This window comes from Mustela erminea, chromosome 5, assembly GCF_009829155.1.
Source record: "Mustela erminea isolate mMusErm1 chromosome 5, mMusErm1.Pri, whole genome shotgun sequence".
In the NCBI taxonomy this organism is placed as follows: Eukaryota; Metazoa; Chordata; class Mammalia; order Carnivora; family Mustelidae; genus Mustela; species Mustela erminea.
The window spans coordinates 9,617,919-9,638,945 of NC_045618.1; the positions used below are offsets into that span (position 1 = coordinate 9,617,919).

At 47.4% G+C, this 21,027-nt stretch overlaps 1 protein-coding gene across 5 annotated transcripts in view; it reads left to right on the forward strand.

Annotated features, from left to right (window-relative positions):
- Positions 1 to 207: 207 nt before the first annotated feature.
- Positions 208 to 21,027, forward strand: part of SV2B (synaptic vesicle glycoprotein 2B) — a 180,720-nt gene continuing 159,900 nt past the window's right edge. The window contains exon 1 of one of the 5 annotated variants that reach the window (XM_032342104.1): positions 208 to 482. The gene's annotated coding sequence lies outside the window, so the exon portion shown is untranslated. Of the gene's footprint in view, positions 483 to 849; positions 924 to 1,006; positions 1,651 to 2,757; positions 2,891 to 4,819; positions 4,845 to 21,027 lie in introns of those variants that run through there. The other 4 variants (XM_032342105.1, XM_032342103.1, XM_032342106.1 and 1 more) reach the window with 4 other exon arrangements.

Consider the following 21,027-nt stretch of genomic DNA (forward strand, 5'->3'; position numbering starts at 1 on the left):
GAATTTCCAGTGTCATTAGGTTCCTTCTCAGTTCCTTCTAGAAGGAACCTTGCTCCTGAAAAGAGCCTTTCACTGTAGGGTGAACTCTTCTCTGGGTGGATGGGGCATGGCGGTAGGATTGGGGGTGCGGGGGAGTATTGGAAGGAGGGAGACAGGTGGAGGGGTTGGTTTGATGCAGCAAGCCTCGTCGTGTCTTCCCCTTTCTTTCCACTCGCCAGATAGGGTCTTCTCACCCAGCTCCCTGAGGAGGTAACAAGGACCTGGCGATGTAACCGCACCCGTTATCTGAGATACTTCGACGATGCAATTAGCAGAGGATTCCCCTTGCCAGGAATTTGAGTCCTGTCCTCTGATGCATTCTAGCTCGGAGCTGGTGAGAGCGGATGTGGAGTCCACAGCGCCCCCTCGCCCCGGGCGGGGTGGAGAGACGGAAGCCAGGTGAAGACCAGAATCAGCCGGGGACCAAACTCGAAACTCCAGGAGTAAGTTTAACATCTACCCGTCCACAAATCCAGACAGCCTGGGGCCCCGCGGGCCCCCTTCCCAGCCAGCTTTCGCAGGCACTGCGCCTCGAATCAGGAGGGATTTAGAAGCCCAGAGCTGCCGGCCGCGGATACTGCTAATGCCTAGGCCGGGGCAGAAAGCGGGTTAGGATCAGATCCCGCTGCACAGAGGACCCAGGAGCCAACCCGCCCTCGGTGTTCGGAGCGGCGGGGGCGCGCTGCGTGCTGCGCCTGGGCCGCCCGCGGCGGCGGCGTGGGCGCCGTGATGCAGGTGTGACAGCCGCGGACTCCTGCCTCCGCCGGGATCGCCCCAGCGCCGCGGTGGCCGGAGCTGCGGGCCCGGCAGCCAGCGCCGACGCTGCTCCGGCCGCACCCGCACCCGCACCCGCCTGCGCCCCCGCCCGCGGATTTCCCACCCAGGTAGGCGACGCCGTGGCTCGCTCCCGAGCGTGCGGAGCCGGCCCGGCGCGGACTCCGCGCGCTCCAGGGGCCTCCCCAGCTTGCCTGCGGGGCCGACACGGACAGCTGCTCCCCCTGAACGTTGTTTATAGTAAATGGCCCCAAAGACAGGGGAGAGTCTCGGAAAGCCGGCGCAGAGAAGCAGGGACCTGCCGGCCGCCCGCGGCTGCGCGCTTCTTTGAAGGTGGCATCCCCAAGGGCTGTTTTTAAACCCGGATCCAACTGTTAGCGCCGCACAGTTCCGCAACTTCGGCTACTGACATTTCTTAAGTCCGTTTCCCTAAGCTTCCCAGCCCAGCTTTTAGTTTCAATTCCGTCCCTAGGAGACGGGTTTTGCTGGTGGCGGTTTGTTGCCGAGGAGCCGACGAAAACATGCTTACACCTGGCGGCTCTGGGCTGGGGCTCGTGAGTGTGTATTTCTGCATGTGGAGGGCGCCCTCCGTGGGCGTGGGAGCCGGTTTTTAGGGACGCAGAGAGGATTTGTTTAGAGATGGATTTTAGCGCAAGGAAAAGAACGTGATTTGTTCTGCGGGGATGGGGGAGCAAACGCGTGTGGCCAGGGAGGAGCGAGGCACAGCCGTTTCTTCCGCAGACGGGTGTTCCTATCTCTGCCGTCCCGGGTTTGGCAGGGCTGGGGAAACGCGACCCTTGAACAGCGATCGCAGATGCGAACTAGGTCCTTTTCAAGGTAACTTAATGTCCTTGTCTTGGGCTCTGCTAAGAGCTGCTGGGTGGGGTGGGGTGCCGGGGGTGGGTGGGTGGGAGGAGTCCCTGCTTGTTTTCTTAAAGCCTGTTTGGGAGGTCAATGTGGGTAGCTTTGAGGTTCCAGCAGGCAGGTGAGGGGCGAAAGGTGTGTGTAGCGGGGAGAGGTGAGCATTGCCGCCAGCTCAGCCGCTGATCTGGACGCTGGACCGCTTCTATGTTTCTGCATCCTGCCCTTTCCAGCAGAGGTGGCTTGTCCTGCTTGCTCTAGGCAATGCAGCAGATTTAGTACAGGCTCATTCTGCATCTTTCCTGAGTCAGCAAATACTCACCCAGCACCTACAATGTGTCAGAGGCTGGATTAGTCCTTGGAGATGCAGAGATGAGGAAAACAAAGTCTAGGTTCACCAGAAGCTCCCACCTGGTGGGGGGAGAAACACCTGTAATAATCAAGTGTGATGAGTTCAGTCACGCAGGTGTGAGGAACCGGAGTGTTGGGAGTCCTGAGGAGGAAGGAATTAATTGTGCCAGGAGATTATTTTTTAAATGAAGCCCTCACAGATGAGGTATGACATTGATTTTGGTAGGGACTAGGTCACTTTCTTGGTCTCTTGGTCTATGAGTGACCCACATTGCTGTTCAACCCCATCAGCATCCCAGATACTGGATGGGCAGAGGTCTCCAAGTCACGACTGGGCTGGCTTTTGCAGTGCATGGCCAGACCCCAGTAGACACACACAGTGGAATGTGTCCAACGCAGGTCAGGCTTTTTTTTTTTTTCTTTTTAGAAAAATTGATTGTTTTCCTAAATTCTAGGACCAAGAAGGTTTTGAAGCAGTACTTCAAAAAGGCAGGGGTTCTGGAAAATTCTCAGGGATTTTTCAGAGGAGATGAACTTCTGCCCTCTTTCCCCTTGGGTCCCTGACCTGTCTGTACTTGTCCTGGCCCAGTTCAAAGGGAAAGCTCTGACCTTGATTCTGTCTCAGTGTCAAGGGAAGCCGTTACTACCAACCCGCTGTCTGGGAGATGAAAATCCAACCTAATGGATGTTTCTTCCTGCACAAAAACTGTGGTGGGGGATGAAATATGATCGAGCCCTTGCCATCATGATGTTGGCCAGAGCTGCGTATCACATGTGTTTGGTAATCTAAACCATGATTAAGTTGTTTGAAAAGCAGGCTGGCACCTTGTGAGAAGCCCAGGCTTTGATGGGCAAACAAAACTAGGTGAGTGTCTTGGGCAAGTTAGAGCTTCTTTTTGAGCTTTGCTTTCCTGATCTGTAACATGGAGATAACAACAGCATTGTTATAAGAATTATGTGGTAGTTGTTTACAAAATATTTGTTCATTGGTGAATGATTTTTGGGCATAAATTGCATGGCACAAAGCCTGTGCTCAAGAAATTACAGTTCATCCACTGAGTACCTACTGTGTGTCAGTGACTGCTTTATGTGTGGGGAATGCAAAATTGAACTAAAGAAAACCCCTATCCTCAAGGAGCTTAATGTGTGCATGTGTGTGTTTGTGTGTGTGTGTGTAAACCAACAAATAACTAAGTAATTAGAGAGTGAATCAGCCAATGATACATTATAATGGAGAGAAATAAAGCAGGGTAAGAGGAAGGAGGAGTGCTGCCAGAGAATGCGGTGAGGATTGTTATTTTTTTATGCAGCCTGGTCAGGGAAGGCTTTGCTGATAAGTGACATTTGATCAGAGCCCTTGTGGAAGTGAGAGAGTGAGCCAGCCAGATGCTGAGAATGAGCACTTTGGGCAGAGTCACAGCACCTGCAAAATCCCTGGAAGAGGAGAGAGGTGTGTTCATAAGGAAAATCAGAAAGAAGGCTAAGGAGGCCGTGGATTAGAGAGGGAGGGGGTCAGCAGTAGGACTTGAGGTAGAATGGGTGACGTGGCAAGGTCACTGGGGTATTGCCTCTTACGATTTCTATGTGTCACTAAGATTTATGTCCTGAGCTCTTGTTTCAGGAATTGGCTGAAATGCTACACTGTATGCTTAGAAGAAGGTTGGATAGTAGATGTAGGCTCCTGTGGTCACTCGGAGCACAAGTCAGTGCAGTAAGCTGAAGCACAAATCTCTGCAAGGCGCTGAGAGGCACAGGAATTAGGGAAGCAGTGCAAGACAGTGTGCAGAAATCTTTCATGCAGATCAAGTATTTGTGTTCCTTTTGAACCTGAACATTATGTTCGTTTCCTTTCCCCCACCATGAAAGAAAGCACCACCTTTAGTGAATATTCCTGCAGGCATTGTTCTTGCTAGTTCTTGTTTTCTCTGCAAATGGTAAGAGTTTCTATGGTAGTGGAAAGGTGTTGGAGTTCATTGGAAATATCCTGACCTCCAGCGTCTCATGGAATGCATTTACCTGGTGTCATATGATCAATCTGTTTGAGGGTTCCATCTTGCATGGTTAGGAGGAAGACCACAGTGTGCCGCTCTGCCCTTTTGAGACTTTGTTCCCCTACAGATTTGAGATCTCCATCCCACAACCAGTTGAGGAGCAGTAGAGCTCCTGCAATGTGTTCTATGGACAGAAATGGTGCTGGGGTGTCTGAGAACCTTGTCAAAGTTTCTGTGAGATAGGATGTCATGTGGCTGGGTCACCACCAGGGTGACTAGAAGGATTTCCCTCAAGATGCCTCAGAAGTGACACTTACCTTGGTGAATTTCTCTCATCCAAGGTCTGGCTTTTAGTTTTGGTGCCTCGCAAACCTGATCTGTCTCGCTGCCACATCTCTGTGACCTTGCTCACCTGCATGCCACTCTACTGATTTGTAATGACTGAGACACCATGTGACATGGTGAATAGGTCTTCCTGCAGACTCCCCTTCATGAGGTCTAAGTCGTAAGGAGGAAGTTTTCCAATGAGCATGTACTCAGAGCTGAGCAGCTTAGATCATTATACTAGGGACTGACCACACACATTAGGGTTGATATTGGCAATGGGACTCAGTAGAAACCTCCCAGAAAGCAACCATTTATTGTTTTCTCACATGTCTGTGGGTTGGCCTGGAAGTCTGCAGATCTGGGTTATGCTTGGTTGATTTCAGCGGGGCTTACTCATGTGATTTTGGTTTGCTGATGGAGTGGCCAAGGACTGGCTGCTGTAGGATGGCCTCAGCTGGGATGACTGGGCTCTGCTCCGTGGAGCCTCTCATCCCCCAACAGGTGAGTCTAGCGTGCTTACATGGTAGTGGCAGGAGTCCGGGAGAGAGTGGAAACCTGCATGACCTCGTGTGGCCTAAACTTATAGCCGGCACACTATCATTTCATCCTTGTCTATTGATAGGATGTCATAAGGCCAGTGCAGAGTGAGGGAGCAGGGAATCGACTCCACTTCCTTTTTTTTTTTTTAAAGATTATATTTACTTATTTGATAGAGAGAGATCACAAGTAGGCAGAGAGGCAGGCAGAGGAGAGGAGAAAGCAAGCCCCCTGCTGAGCAGAGAGCCTGATGTGGGGCTGGATCCCAGGACCCTGAGATCATGACCTGAGCTGAAGGCAGAGGCTTAACCCACTGAACCACCCAGGTGCCCCTAGACTCCACTTCTTGATGAGAGGAGCTACATAGGCACATTGCAAAGAGTGTCGATATAGGGAAGGAAGAATTAGGGATATTTTGCAATCAATCTACTTTAGATACCTTAATATTTAAAGTACCCTGGCTAAGGCTCCTTTTCTCCTGGACTCTTTTGAATGGTCAGTGCCTGCTACTGGCCCCTTTCCTCTTTCTTTTTTTTCCGTGTTTCCATGGCTGAACTTTGGGCATATATACCTTTAGATAATCATTCATTCACCAGATGTTTTTTGAGTATCTCCGTGGGTCAGGTATGTTATAGGCAGGGGATACAGCAATAAAATGCAATGTCTATCTTCTTAAAACATTAATTCTATTGGGGGGAGATAAATAATATGGAAATAAATAAATAAACATATAATGACAGAACATCAAATGGGGAAGGGGGATTGGGGGCGCCTGGTTGAGTGGGAGTGGAAAACAGGGTTGAGTGGGTGGTGGCAGTTTATAGAAAGTGGTCAGGGTGACATGAAGGAAGTAAAAGAGTGAGCTAGATGGATATCTGGGTAAAGATTGTTTTAGGCAGGGGAAACAACAATCTCAAAGGCCCTGAGGTGACAGAGTACTTGTATGTTCTGGGAACAGCAAGGAGACTCATGGAGAAGGAACTGAGAGAGGGTCAACATGGTAGAAGTTGAGATCAGGGAACTAGCAGGCAGTTAGGCAATTCATAGTCTTGTAGGGCTTTGTATGGATTTTGGCTTTTACTCTAAGCAAGATGATAAGTTATTGGAGAATTTTGACCACTAGATTCCAGGATCTGATATATGTATTACAATGATCAGTTGAGATTTAGACTTTAACCCTCAACTTAGAGGGTTAAGAACTAAAACACAGAGAGCAACCAGGAGGCTGCTGTGGTTCTCGGGTGAGAGGTGATGGTGATTTAGACCAAGGTGGCTAGTGATGATGGTGAGAAGTCAAATTTTGGATATATTTGATGATGGAGAAGACAGGACTTACTGATTGGTAGATTAAGGTATGAGAGAGAGAAAGGAGTCAAGGATGACTCCACATATTTTGATTTGAGCAACTGGAAAAGAAGCCCTCTTCTGAGATTGAGAAGGAAGATTCATGGGGTTCAACTGGGTGTCTAATGAGAGATGTTAAGTAGATAGTTATATATGTGAGTCTAGAGTTGAAGGAAGGGTTTTTAGGAGACACAAATTTGAGGGTCATTAGCATGTTATTTATTTGTCCCTTCAGTAAGCCAATTCACTGCTCTATCACCAGTGTCTAGAATGTTGCCTGGCAACATTCTAGTACGTGCTCAATGAATATTTATTGAATGAATGAATGAAACTGTTTATTCATTGGCGGTGACTGTATGTCATTGCTTCAGTGGATCTTGAAGTGTAACTCCCTGCAGTTATTCCCTTTCTTTCCAAGGTCTTGTGGGAGCCTTATTGTGGATTTCATGGACTAAAAACAGACTTTAAATACAAAGTCTCCAATTGCTTATTTCTTACAGAAAGCAATGTGTGGTGACAAGTAAGAAAGAGAAAGGAGTGGAAGCCAAAAAATAGCTCATACTTTCAAAAAAAGGGAGACAAGATCTTCCAGAGAGAGGTGGCTGAAATTCAGGGGTGTGATGTTCTTTGGTTATTATTATACTGCTCTTAATTTAAGATTAAGCAGGAGCAGGGAAGAATCTTGAAAAAGGGAGAGATTTATTTAAATCAATTTTGTGCCAAGTGAAAGAGTGTTACCAGCTCGCTTGAAAAATCCCACATCTACAGCATCTTGCATAATGCGTTCCTGTTTATAAAAGGAGAGACATAGGCAATAGTTTTATTGGAAGGGGGGTGGTTAGAATGACTTCAGTCTCAAATTGTAGGCGCTATCCATTTCTTCCCCATGGCGTGGCTGGATATGTATAAGGGTGAGTTTTGCTGGCAATGATATTGAGAGGGAGGGAATGAGAAAAGTAGGTACTGCAGCTGAAAGTGGTTTCCTCTGTGTGTGTGTTTGAGTATGTATGGGAAAGAGGGAGAGGAAGAGTGTGTCAATAGTTGGGGGGGGGGTGTGAATTGAAGCCTAGAAGGAAGTAAGAGAAAGATAGTAAGTTGGCCTCCATTTTTATGTGTGGGTAGTAAGTCTGACCACGTGGGGCATGGGATGGAGCAGTGACATTTGGAATCAGACAGAACTTGGTTTGAACTCAAGACTCATTACTATCTGTGTAAACTTGAGCAAGGTATTTAATTTCTCTGAGCCTTGTCTTCCTTAGGTGTAAGATGATGATGATAACGATAATGGTGATGTTGATAATGGTGATGGTGGTGATGGTGGTGATGGTGATGATGATGGTAATGGTGGTGTTGTTGATAGCGATGGTGGTGGTGGTAATGATGGTGATGGTAGTGATGGTGGTGATGATGGTAATGGTGGTGTTGTTGATAGTGATGGTGGTGGTGGTGGTGGTGGTGATGATGGTAATGGTGGTGATGGTGGTGATGATGGTAATGGTGGTGCTGTTGATAGCGATGGTGGTGGTGGTGGTGGTGGTGATGATGATGGTGATGGCAGTGTTAGTGATGATAGTGATGACAATGATAGTAATGACATCCAAATGCTCTGCTGTTCCTTTCATGCTTCTGGACTTGGAAATATGTTGGTCAAAATGTTGATTAAGTGATCGCCATATCTTTATGTTCCTAAAGGACTTAAAGATTCTGTGTGAAGAGAGGATTGAGAACCTGTCATTTAATGTTGCTAGTGCTATTGAGAAGATGATTTGCATGGGGCTCATGATATTCAAAATACGACAACTGGATAATAATCAGCCTTATGGGCTAGAGATTTTCAAGTACCTCAGTGGGAAGCCAACTGTCTATTCTCTGCAGTAAGCCAACCCCACTGGCTCAGCTCAGTAATATCCCATTGTTTGCTGGAATTCCATGATAAAAATTTCTGAGTCCCTTGGATTATGTAAATGCTGAAACTGCCCTCTCAGATGTCTCTGGGCATCGGTTCCACAAAATCTGCCCCGTGGTGTCTTCTACTGGAAAAATCTGTTGTTATCTCTGTTCCAGGCACATAGTAGGCATGCCCTAGATATTTATTAGATATGAGAGTGAGTAAATACTATTGTTCCACTGGTTGAAGTTTTTCCTGGTGATTCTTCACTGGCCTGGGCAAGAAATGAGAGCATAATTGACAGTGATGAGCTAAGGCTTCAGCACCTAATAGGTACTCAGCAGCTAATGGTATCTTTTCCCCCAACTTCTCTGCCTTTGCTGCCATTCTGGCCTTTTCTAGCTCAAAGATCATACACTCAACTTTCCCCTTGAGGAGTTAGGTCCTATAGGCTGCATCCTTTCTCCCACTTCCATTTTACTGCTGAGAAACCCGAGGCCCAGCAAAAAGAAATCACAGAGAAAGGTACCCTTGGAGACGTAGAGGAACAACCTCATTTCCTTCTTGTCCAGCTCTGCATTGATGTGAGAGAAGGTAATTTTTGCCAGACCTCTGGAGCCTTCTCCAGTCACAGATGTTGGAGTCTGGAAACTGGCTGTTTCAGGTGAGGGTGCAGTGCCATGCCCTGGTTCCGTGCCTACTGCAAATGCCACATGAATTGGCAGGAGCTCTGGGCCTCTAAAACTCACCTAAGCAGGGATAGGTGTGAGTTTTCAAGGTCTTCCCATGACCTTGAACCTGCACATGAATCCCTGTCCTTGGAAAAATGGGCCATCATTATTCCCAAGTATGTAGGTTTTTTTTTTTAATTACTATTTCACAGGCATTTTCCTTTTCAGGTCCAGAGCAAGTCCAAGTCAGTGAAAGGACTTCCTTGAACTACAGGGTCTTAGTGCTACCAATCTGAAGGAATCTCAGAACGCAGGAATCTCAACTCCTTGGGATACGTTCTTTGCTCATCGTAGGGGTAGGAGTGGAAGTCCTCCTCCTGTGCCAAGGGGTGTGCTTAGTCTAGAGAAGAAAATGACTTGCTTATCTATGGTCCTGCAGTAAGTTAATGGTGGCAAGAGGGTCAGAGCCCAGTCAGGTTTGCAGTAACAGAAGTTCATCTGAGGGTAGAGACCTGGAGAGACAGAACAATGGGACCTGGCTTCCCTTCATGATTATGCTTCGAAGTCCTCTGAAACATCACAACTAGTTTGCCAGACAGGTGGGAGCCTGGTTAGATCCCTCCATGTTGCCTCTGAAAAAATCCCCTGGGATTTCCCTTGCCAGCCTCCAAAGGCCAGACCCAATGAGGGGGGCTCTTACTCTGCATGTAGCCCCTGCTCTCTTGCCATGCCCAGAATCTGACTGTGGCCTCGGATCTGATCTGGGGTGCAGCATATGGCACAGAGAGAGAGGAGTGGAGCTCAGCTGGCTCGAGGGAGGTTCTGAGGGAGGGTAAATGGCCTTGTGGAACAGCCTGCTTTGAGCAGAGTGCTGGACCCAGGGATGGGGCTGGAGAGCTCATGGCAAGGGGAGGCACTCCTGATCTTGGCCCTGGAGAGCTCGGGGGACTTAGTTCCACTCCTACTCCTATGATGAGGAATGAACACATTCCACCCATGCTTACTTGAATGTCCATGAGTTAAATGCAGCCACTTGTTTTTTTTTAAGCAAAGCATAAAAATGAATCTTATTTATTTTTATTTCTTTTCAGTGTTCCAGAATTCATTGTTTATGCACCACACCCATGCTCCATGCAGTACATGCCCTCCATAGTACCCACCACCAGACTCACCCAACACCCACCTCCCTCCCCTCCAAAACCCTCAGTTTGTTTCTCAGAGTCCACAGTCTCTCATGGTTCGTCTCCCCCTCCAATTTTCTGCAACTCGCTTCTCCTCTCCATCTCCCCATAAGGAAAGGAAAGCTGTTGGAAAGTAATGTAAAGGTGTAGTTTTTTAAAAAAATTATCTTTATTAACATATAATATATTATTTGCCCCAGGGGTACAGGTCTGTGAATCATCAGGCTTACACATTTCATAGCACTCACTGTAGCCCATACCCTCCCCAATGTCCATAACCCAGCCACCCTATCCCTACTCCCCTACCCCCCAGCAACCCTCAGTTTGTTGTGGGAGATTAAGAGTCTCTTATGGTTTGTCTCCCTCCCAATCCCATCATGTTTCATTTTTTTCCTTCCCTATGCCCCACAACCCCCCATTCTGCCTCTCATCTTCCTCATATCAGGGAGATCATATGATAATTGTCTTTCTCTGATTGACTTATTTCACTCAGCATAATACCCTCTACCCACCCATGTTGTTGCAAATGGCAAGATTTCATTTCTTTTGATGGCTGCACAGTATTTCATTGTCTATATATACCACATCTTCTTTATCCATTCATCTGTTGATGGACTTCTAGATTCTTTCCATAGTTTGGCTATTGTGGACATTGCTGCTGTAAATATTGGGGTGCATGTGCCCCTTCGGATCAATTCATTTGTATCTTTAGGGTAAATACCCAGTAGTGCGATTGCTGAGTCATAGGGTAGGTCTATTTTCAGCTTTTTGAGGAACCTCCATGCTGTTTTTCAGAGTGGCTGCACCAGCTTGCCTTCCCACCAACTGTGTAGGAGGGTTCCTATAAAGGTGTAGCTTAAAAGTCAAAGTGATAGAAGATGAAGTCCAGGGGAATTGTCATAAGCAATATGGAAGCAGGTGTGTGCTGAGCCAAGTTCTCTCACTCCCCACAATGAATGACATTTGTTTTTCCTCCTTTGGGTGATGCTGGCCAATTTCTGGTGCAGAAGCTGCCCTCACATCACAAGATTGGTGGCTTCCTGTTTCCACAGTGACCCAGTGTGTGGGCCTTCAGGGCACCATGCAGGGCTGTCAGAGCTGGGTTAGTCCTATGGGGTTTCACAGTCTCATCTGTGTCATTCCCAGGTCACTGTCCTGTTGCTTTCAGCCCATTTCCTCTAGACAAGGGAGGCCTCTTCTGGCTGACTCAATCTTGTGGTCGGCTCTTGGATTCTTGAGCTTCTTGGAGATGGTGAAAGGCAAAGACCCCCAGAGCAGTCATCTTGTTCCACAGCCTGGCTCTGCTTCTTATGAATGTGGGACCTTGGGCAGGTCATCTAACCACTCTGTGCCTCAATTTCCTAATCAGTAAAATGGGAATAATGACCTCTTCTGTAGCTTTATGGGGAAGAAGACATAAGTTAATTTGCACAAAGGGCTTAGAATAACACCTTCCTTCTAGGGACACATACACCTGGGGCAGATAGTATAAATGCCACATCCAGAATCCAAGGCCTGGCTGAAGTCCGTTAATGGCAACTGCCAATCCAGTCTGTCACCCCAGATTCCTCTGCTGTCACCTTGGAGAGACAAAGGACTACTTCGGGCTTGCAGATAAATCTGTTCTATTCTCGCTTTATAAAGAAGTGGAGACAACAGAAAAGGGGAATTTTATAGCAAACAGTTTTGTACTAGGTGCTAGGAACACACATGTGCTAGGTGCTATTTTTCCAGGAGCTCCCTCTAGCCATCTGATCATGTGACAATAAGGATTACTATTATGCATACATGATTTCATTGAATTTTCAGTCTCTGTGAAGTGGGGGCTTATTGTCTGCATTTTATGGTGGAGTAAACCGAGGTTCAGAGAAGTTACATAACTTGCCCAGAGTTTAGCAGCCACTAAAGGGCCAAGTGGAAAAGCAAAGTTGCCTTCATGCTCTAGAACATGTTCTTTGCTCTGTGCTGTGGTCCCTCCTCACCCTTCATGAAGGCTTGTTAGGTGTGGCCCTGGGCCTCAGCCCACCACCCTGACCTAGCCTCTACTACTTTTGATGCCACACCCACTCTCTTGTAAAGGGAATTTGCAAATATCTTGCTAATGCCCCATCGGCTTAAACCCGGCACTGGATCCAACCCGCTTCCCAGCCTCTGGAGTTGGTTTCCTTCACTCACATGTCTGCCCCACGTGTAGGCTTGTTTTCAAGGTCAGTACTTACCTGGAGGTGGAGATGTTTAACTTCAAAAAGGGTCAAACTTCAGGTGTCCTTGAAAGTTAATGGGCCCTAGCTCAGTGCTCCAGAGACTCATAACTGAGTTTCTTCTATTATTTTAAGACCGATGTCCTATCTTCTCCAAGGATGAGTTGAAAGAAATCTGCTTGTGTTCCTCTGCATAATCTGACTTCATTCATTCTGGATGCTCAGGTTAGGTTTGGACCCACACCCAAACCATGCTCTTCTGCAGATGTCATTTTAGCTACTGCTATGTTCTAGGCTTTGTCTCTTACACTTTTCTCTTATTGGAGGTAATCTGTTTTCTCCCTCTAGAACCTTTCCTCCTCTGGAGGCAGGGCCTTTGAGGTTTGCCCCAGGTGCGACATGTACTTAGCAAACAAGCTCCAGGGCCTCGCCACCAGAAGTACAGGCCCTGAACCAGTTGCATCAGCATCACTTGGGAGTGTCTTAGAAATGTAGAATTTCAGGCCCCACCCCAGACCTGCTGAATCAGAACGTGCACTTTACTGAGAATCCCACAGGTGATTAGTGTGCACAGGTCACAGCCTCTCCATGTCACCTTTTCCCTGCTTCTGAACTCACATGGTCACATCTCTCGGCCTCACACTTCTGGCTCATCAGGGAAGCAAGAATTTGATTCAGATAGGACCCGAGTTTCCTCTGTTGGCCTCGTCCTACAAGGGCTGCAGTGCTTGGGCTCTGCCATTAGAGAGCTCATTAATTAATAACTAGAGCGCAAGGTGAGAAGATGATATCAGACAGGAATATACTGAGTGAATGTTTTGGGAGCACAAACTCTAAGCAGTTGCTGTTCCTATATGAGGAAAGCAGACTGGGGACCAGGAAAGGCGTAGGTGAAGGGGCATGGCCTCCTTGGGTCCTGAAGGATGCGATGGTTTTCCAGGTGGGTAGTGGGGAGGAGAAAGAGACTCCTGATACCAAAGATAGTTTGCAGAGTATCAAACAGATGTGCAAGTGCTTGGTTGGTTTGGGAACAACAGGAAGCAAGAGGCAGGTATGGCCAGAGCTTGGAGTGTGAAGTGGTTTGGGTCAGGGGTTAGAAGACAGGGAGAGGGCGATGGGGAGGAGAAGTCTGTTGGGAAGTAGCGTGGACACCCACTAGGATCTCTTGGGGGGTGTAAAGGTTCTCAGGTGAGTCAAGGTGGAAAAAGCCCAGGAACCACTGAGATATACAGAGGAGCTAATAGTCTTGGCTCCTTGAAATGGTCCTCTGAGTAATGAGATAGCTGCTGACTGTTCTGTGCTGTGGCCACAAGGCTTGGCTGTGTGTGAACTGAGTGGATCAGAAGTCCGATACGGCCTCGATCACAGACATCCATCCAATTAGGGAAATAGCAGTTTTGGAAACTGTGACTGATGTCTTGGAGATGCTTTACGGTACAGAAAGACCCAGGAGGGTATGGACAGCATTTAAGAAATACAAAAAAGCCCTAGGTCACCATTGTCCAGAACAAATGGAGCAGAAAGTTCTGTGTCTTGTATTTGAAAAAGCCTGAGCCACTCTCTCACAGACGGTTGCTTGGATTACAACCCTGATTGCAACTGCCTCATTCCAATCCATAACTGCTCTGAGATTTACTTAGGAATTCCCCCACTTCCCCTCCTTGCCACCATTTTGGGTGTATTACAACCACATTACTGATAATCCAGAAAATTGGGAAAAGAAAGGGGATACCCACCTATAATCCCATCATCTATATAAGCATTTTGAGTTATTTTCTTTATTTAAAAATAACTCTGTTAAATATGCAGTTTTTGACCTCCCCCCTCCCTCCCAGCCCTCATGGCAAACTCTTCCTCAAACAAACCTGGTTCCTTGTCATCTGGTTCACACAAACTATATCCTCCAGCCTCCTTTGCAAATGGTTATGGCCATGTGACAGGTCCCCGCCCCATGCACCTCCATACACTCCTGCAGACCCTTTTCCCATCCTGCTTGGGGCTGTCTCATGTGCAAGACGTAAACCCTGCCTGTATTAAGACAGCGACTGACATCACCGTGTCCACTTGTTACAGGGGTTAGTCTACCTTCACCGATACAGAGCCTGAAACTGCGGTTTGCCATTTCACTCCCAGAGGTTTATGGGAACACATCGTGAAAGATCAAGAGGAGTGTTTCTTGACAACATGAAGATTGAGAAGTTGCCCGCCCCCACGCTGTCCCCTGGGATTAGCCATTGGGTTGCCTGTTTTCCAGGCATCTTCAGTGCAGAGAAGGGTACGGGGTTAAACATCAGTCTTTCCTCTGGTGACTATTCCAGGAGCGGATACACTCTGAAAAGTCTAAAGTTCAATATTCTCCCTTTCCTTCTCTCATTGTGTCTGACTTGTGCAAGATGATGGGGCTACTCCGTTTAAAAAAAATATTTTAGGGGGCGCCTGGGTGGCTCAGTGGGTTAAAGCCTCTGCCTTTGGCTCAGGTCATGATCCCAGGGTCCTGGGATAGAGGCCTGCATCGGGATCTCTGCTCAGCGGGGAGCCTGTTTTCTCCCCCCTCTGTCTGCCTCTCTGCCTGCTCGTGATCTCTCTCTGTCAAATAAATAAATAAAATCTTGAAAAAAAGATTTTATTTTGATAGAGCAGCTTTAGATTCATGGCAGAGGGGAGTGGAAGTTGCAGAGTTTCCATAGGCGTCGGCCCCTCCCCCTGCAGCCCCCCCCCCCCCCCCCCCCGCCAGAGTGCAGCAGCCTCCCCCACCAGAGTGGTGTCCGCGTCACAACTGATGAACCCACATTCACACGCCATAATCCCCGACTGTCCATGGTGTACCTTAAGATTCAGTCTTGGTATTGTACATTCTATGTCCCACATAATGTTTTTTAAAAGATTTTATTTATTTGAGAGAGGAAGAGAGAAAACACCAGCAGGGGGAGGGGAAGAGGGACAAGCCGACTCCCCGCTGAGCAGGGAGCCCAACGCTGGTGGGATCTGGGGACTCTGAGATCATGATCTGAGCCAAGTCAAGCTGAACTAACTGAGCCATCCAGGGGCCCCGTATGTCCCATATAATTTTTAAGCCAAATGGTTTGCTCTGATACTTAAAATTTGTATAACTTTGGGCAACATGTTTAACTTCAGACCTTCGGTTTCTTTATTTGGGAAATGGTCATAGTACAATCTAGTTTCTGGGGTTATCGAGGAGCGTTTATCAAGGAGATAATGATTGTTCTGTGGTGCTTAGCAGAATACACTGGTGCTTAGTACTTAGTTGTGCTTCCCCACCAGACTGGAAAACGCCCTGAGAGAGCTGGGACCATGTCCTCTTGCCTATGACCACAGCTCTGATGTTTCGCACAGTCCCCGGCACTCAGGAGGGGCTCCAACTCACTCGCCAAACTCAGAGCACCTTTAAAGAAACCTGCATATTTCAAAGCAGAAGTGCTGGGACCTTGGATTACAGAACTGAGAAAGGTGTGAGAGGAATGTGGGGAAGGTGTAACACCTTGACCTTGGGGGGCTGGAGGGTTAATCTATCAGTTTACCAAAGGGGTTAGAGAACAAGAATTTACAAGAGAAGGTGGGGGTGCTTCCCGTTCTGGTGCTTGTGTTTGGGATTGCTCTATATTTGGATGATGATTCTCTTGTCTGAGGGTTAATCCTCTTTGTCCGAGTCATCCAGCCTGGGGATTAACTGCTTTAAACTCTAAGCCTCACTGGCCTTGACAATGTGAGCTTTATGTTGCCAAGAGCCAGGGCTTCCGGGGGTCGATTTCTGTTGACCCAGCCCATAAGGCTCCTTTGTGGTTATTTAATTCCAGCCCCTTAAAGCTGTGGAGGGAGAGACTGAGATCCTGACAGGAGAAGTAACTTACTATTTCCTATAGCGGATCTGTGATCCAAACCCCCGTTTCCAGCTTGGCGATCTCTCCTCTGCTCTGTCTCCAATGAAGGTTCAAGAAAAGGAGCTTAACTGAAAGAGTCAGACAGTGGATCAGGGAGAGAGCCCCAGTGCTGATGTAAACTCCGTATTGTTCGAGAGACGTCTCCGGTCTGCCTGTGCGAAGTCCAGCCTACTTCTTTGCTCACAGGTGGGCTGCTTAGAAACCTCCGTGGGGCTGAGTCCCCCAACTGTTTTCTGGTTTTGTGTGCTCGGCTCAGGATTCCTATTGTGCGATGAAGGACATGTACCTGGCCTGCGTCCGAGGGGACCTTGCTCTAAGTCATACATGGAATATGAGGGAAGGGGGTTTCTCAGAGGAAAACTGAGGACTGTTCTAAGAGGAGCCATGGTTGTAGGACAGGCAGTCCCCTGACCATCACACACCCTAGGCTGGCTTCTCTTGCTGACATAAGGATTCCTAAGTATTAGTTTTATTGGTAAGTGTTGTAGACTTGGAAAGTCTGGCTATATTTCCATCTTTCCTTCCTTTTCAAAGGGTTTCCAGCTTCTATAACCATGTCCTAATCTTGCATTTTAAGAATTAAAATATGCACAATTCAAAGTTGGATTCCCCCTCCCCTTTAATAATAATAATAATTAATAATAATTTTGAAAATTATTACACAACTGCCAGCTGCTGGGATTATACAAATAACCTGATAATAGCAAAGTGATACGCCGTCCGGTGTTCAAATACCACCACCCGGCCACAGAGCAGCCCCGGGGGGCTGCTTCTCATTCACCCTGCAAGCAGAAGCAGCACAAACACGGGCCACCCACTCTCTCCCAGCCTCAGGCGGCAGGCAGTTTGGTCCCCAGATGGATTTTTTACACATCACCTTCCAAGACTCCCTAGGCACAGAAAGAAGGCAGAGTCACATTCTTTGCCAGAACAATTCGTCATCAATATGACTCAACAATGCACTTTCTTTAACCAAACTTTGTACCCCTGGCTGGCAGCAAGAGTGCCTACGGGTCTTCCAACCATAGACAAGCTAGCCATTCAGAGGGCAAGGCTCAGGTCTTCCTTGCCTATCACTAACCCCTGCGCCTAGCTCAGCGGATAGTCATCGATTTTTTCAGTGTGCGTTTCTTTCTTTCTTTCTTTCTTTCTTTCTTTCTTTCTTTCTTTCTTTCTTTCTTTCAGATTTTATTTATTTGGGAGAGAGAGAGTGAGGGAGAGCGTGAGAGGGGAGAAGGTCAGAGGGAGATGTAAACTCCCCATGTCACTGGGAGCCCAATGCAGGACTGGATCCCAGGACTTCAGGATCATGACCTGAGCTGAAGGCAGTCACCTAACCAACTGAGCCACCCAGGCGCCCTCAGCATACATTTCTTGACTTTCTGCTGAGCCAGGCACAGGGCTTAGTGATAGGCAAGGAAGACCTGAGCCTCGACCTCTGAATGGCTAGCTTGTCTATAGTTGGAAGACCCGTAGGCACCCTTGCTAACCAGCCAGGGGTACAAAGTTTGGTTAAAGAAAGTGCATTGTTGAGTCATATTGATGACGAATTGTTCTGGCAAAGAATGTGACTCTGCCTTCTTTCTGTGCCTAGGGAGTCTTGGAAGGTGATGTGTAAAAAATCCATCTGGGGACCAAACTGCCTGCCGCCTGAGGCTGGGAGAGAGTGGGTGGCCCGTGTTTGTGCTGCTTCTGCTTGCAGGGTGAATGAGAAGCGGCCCCCGGGGCTGCTCTGTTGCTGGGTGGTGGTGTTTGAACACCGGACGGCGTATCACTTTGCTATTATCAGGTTATTTGTATAATCCCAGCAGCTGGCAGTTGTGTAATAATTTTCAAAAGCAAAAGCCTGGAGATATTTGCTTAGAGAGGGAACAAAAATAGGCAGAGAAGGAGGTGTGTTGCACAGTCCTGAGCAGAACGTGGGATTGCTGAGCCTCACAAAGACAGGATTGTTCCTTGGTTAGAATTCCCCATGGGACTTCCCCTCTTCAAAGTTCAGGAAAAGGTCATGCGTTCTGGAAGAGAAGTCTGTCTCCTCCTCTTTGCATGCACTGACAGAGCTAGAAAAACTGCCGTGGCCCCCAGGGATCTGGTCGGACCTGTGCTGATAGCTTTAGGGAGCTCACAAGCAGCCATTGTGTCTTTGAGCCCAAGGTCAGCAGCCAGAGTACAGACTCGGAAGCACACAGAGCTACACTCTTCTCTCTTTCTGTTTTATGTCCCATGGTGGTTAGGCTCTGGAGTCAGATTACCATGTTTGCAGCTCATCTGCTTTGCTTGCGAATTGTGTTTCACTGCTCTATGCCTCCCTTTCCTTCCCTGTAAAGCAAAAGCAATAGTAATAGTGCTCTATCTCATACAGTTGTTAAAGGAAATAAGTTAAATGAGATAATACAGTATTCAGCATAATGCTGGGCATAGAGCAAGTGTATTAGTCAGCTGTTGCTGCATAAGGATAATGCCACATAACAGACAGCCCCAGGCAGCTCAGTGACTCCCACAGCAAACATTATTTATCTCACTCACGAGTTGGCTTGTCAACTGGGGTGGCTTACTTTCATGCTGCAGGTCAGGTTTAATCCAGCTATCAGGATGCTACTAGCATCTACCAGGGACATGTTCTTCTTGTAGTAAATGATAAAAGAACATGAGGGATGCCAAACTATACAGGCACATTTAAAGCCTCTGTGCACGTCATGTTTGCTAACATTTCATCGGTCAAAGCAAACCACAATGGCCAAAAGCCCAACATCAGTGAGGTGGGAAATGTACTGCTCTTTCTACAGTGGAAAATACTGCAGTGTTTCATGGCTAAGAATGTAGCTTATGATTAAATGGGGGAAAAGGATTGGGAATAATGATTTGATGTACCAGACCAAGTTAGCTTTGTAACAGGAAGTTGAGTGGAACTTTTCTACCATTCCTGAAAGGTCACTCAGAGTGGGAGCCTGAAAATAAGAAGTCTTAAGCCGTCTGTTTTTTAAACTGAGCCATGGGGGTGTCTGGCTGACTCAGTCAATGGAACACACGAGACTCGTGATCTTGGGGTTGAGTTTGAGTTCCATGTTGGGCATAGAGATTAAATAAATAAATAAATAAATCTTAAAAAAAAAATATAGTTGGCCACAGGTGACTGGAGTCTCTCATGATATTCTGCGAGATATCAGAATTGGCCTTGGAGTCCTCACGCCTAAGCCCAGGGTCTATGTAAGTATAGAGATGGAAGAGGATGGTAGAATCTTTGGAATCTTGGCCTATAGGAAGTTCTTGCTTGAAAGTGAAAGACTTTGAGGGGTCCCTGGGTGATGAAGTCAGTTAAGTGTCTGACTGTTGGCTTTGACTCAGGTCATGATTTCAGGGTCGTGGGATTGAGCCCTGTGTCAGGCTCTTTGCTCAGTGTGGAGTCTGCTGGGGGTTCTCTCCCTCTCCCTTTCCCTCTGCCCTTCCCACTCATGTTCTCTCTTTCTCTTACGATAAATAAATAAGCCTCAAGAAGAAGAAAAGTGAAAGACTTTTTACTCTCCACAGAATCAGGTGAAGGGAGTTTGAAAGACTCTCTGGTGGAGATAAGATTTTGCTGGGAGGGTAGACAGGTATCCTGCAACCTGGCTGAGTGTGTGCTGACCTGTGAGCCAGCTGCACTCCAACTCCCAGGACTATTAACAGACTGGAGCAGGCTGTGCAGAAGACTTCCTTTGAGGGCTTGATGTGTCAGCTGATGCCTACTTCTAGTCTGGAAATTTTGGCAAGCAGGAGGCTTTATGGAGTTGCCCATGCTAGAAGGGAAAGATGGATGGTAGCATAGTGCCAAGGGAAGAAAGAACATTTTTCCAGTATGTTCATTAAGGGCTCAGGAAAGTGCAGAAAGCTTCATGGGAGGGAGCATAAAGCTCAGGGGAGGAGCGGAAGCCCCAGAGCTGTCCAAGTAGTAGCTGAATCATGATGCCGAATCCTGCACCAGTGGCAAATCTACCTGAAGAAGTGGCCAGATGCAAGGGCAATGGGTGACTGTGAGGTGGGATCTGGCTGCCCCTCTCTGAGAGGCTTCTCAGTGCTGGCATGGACTGAGGTGAGCTGAACACTTTTCCCCAAGAAGACTGCACACACAGGAGCCACTGGGGTGAGAGGGGCCAGTGCAAACCAGAGTAATGCCAGGGAGGGACATCTCTCTATCATCATCACCATCATCATCATCATAATTGCTGCTGCTTTTATGAATCAGTCCTATTCTAGCTTGAGTGAACAAAATTAGTTTACTGCCTTTCTCTACTTCTATCTCCTCAGTTTGGAGCCTTACACATTTTATGTCCCGGCTAATGAGCTCTCTCTGCATGGAGGCAGGGTCTGGGGGTGTGGGCACTCTGGCTGATCCGCTTGGGGTTCCTGGCTTTTACTCCTAATCTCCAGCTTCTGTCTGGCTGACAGCAGATGGAATTCTCTGCAGGAGGCTCTGCATGTTGTTCCACTTTTGAGAATAAGGGAGGGTCCAAAATACATAAACAAAATCCTGGTGGGGAGCCTATCTTTGCAAGGAGCAGAGGGCTGGCATTTTTGGGGGGAACACGCTTTTCCCAATGGTAAGAGCTATCTTTTAAAAGATAAATCTTTTCCCCATTTGATCATCTTTTAGCGTGCAGGGAGAGATTAGTGGCTAAGGGGGATGAGGAATGGCAAGCTGTGCTGAAGGTTCTCTGTCATTTGAGGTGCAAGTACAAAGCTCTGGCTAATTCATTGGTTCCCATGCTTAGGTTTGAGCTGTTTGATGACCTGCCTGAATGAGCAAGTACAAATCCCACCTCTGGTTCTGGCTGTTGTACTAATGTAATATAAGAAGTCTGACTTGTTTCAAGCCTTGTGTTTGCAAGGAAATTTGAGATTACCATTTTCCATTCATGTAGTCCTTATTTCCTTATACTTTCTATATATATATATATATATATATATATTTTTTTTTTTTTTTTTC